This window comes from Pteropus vampyrus, unplaced genomic scaffold (genome assembly GCF_000151845.1).
Source record: "Pteropus vampyrus isolate Shadow unplaced genomic scaffold, Pvam_2.0 Scaffold319, whole genome shotgun sequence".
NCBI lineage: Eukaryota > Metazoa > Chordata > Mammalia > Chiroptera > Pteropodidae > Pteropus > Pteropus vampyrus.
The window spans coordinates 845,949-846,680 of record NW_011889100.1 but is presented as its reverse complement, the minus strand read 5'-3'; positions in this window follow the sequence as shown (position 1 = coordinate 846,680).

Sequence of the window (732 nt, the reverse complement as noted above, 5' to 3'; positions counted from 1 at the left end):
GGGAGCGGCGGCGGCGGCGGCTGCTTCGTGGTGCTGGGGCTGCGGCCGCGCATCCGGCCGCGAGGCCAGCGGAGCCGCGTGGTCAGATGCAGTGCCAACCCCATCTTCAACGAAGACTTCTTCTTCGACGAGCTCGGGCCTTCAGAACTGGCCGCGCGCAGTCTAAAGGCCAAGGTGCTGGACAGAGGCGCAGGGCTGCGCAGGAACGTGCTGCTGGGGGAGTGCGAGACGCCCCTTATCGCCCTACTGCCCCCCTTGGGTGGGGGCCTAGGTCCAGGAGCCGCTCCCGCGCCGGCCCATCTCAGCCTGTAGACTGAGTCTGTCTTCTTCCGGAGCCTTCTCCCTGGGCCTGCGGCCCGCTCTTTCCATCCGCCCCCCACGCATTTACTTTTGCTAATAAAAGGTCTGTCTCTGGCGGGACCTGTCCCCTTCGGGGCACCCTGCACTCTCGGATCTGCAGCCTACCCTCTTCCTTCTGCCCTGGCCACACAGAGAGAGAAGCAGCTCATTCAGATCGTCTGAGTCGAAGCGGACCTGGAGCAGTGGCCCTCCAACTGGAGAGAGCATCAAAATAACCAGACTCGGGAAATCCTGGGGGAGCTGGTGAAACGCGCAGTGGTCCTGGGCTCCATCCCCCAGAGAGACCGCGGCCCGCTCGTTGGGTCTGAGCTGGGTAGGTCCTCCTCGGCTCCCTATCCAACAAGGTCCCCACCCTCTCTGGGGGCCCTCCAA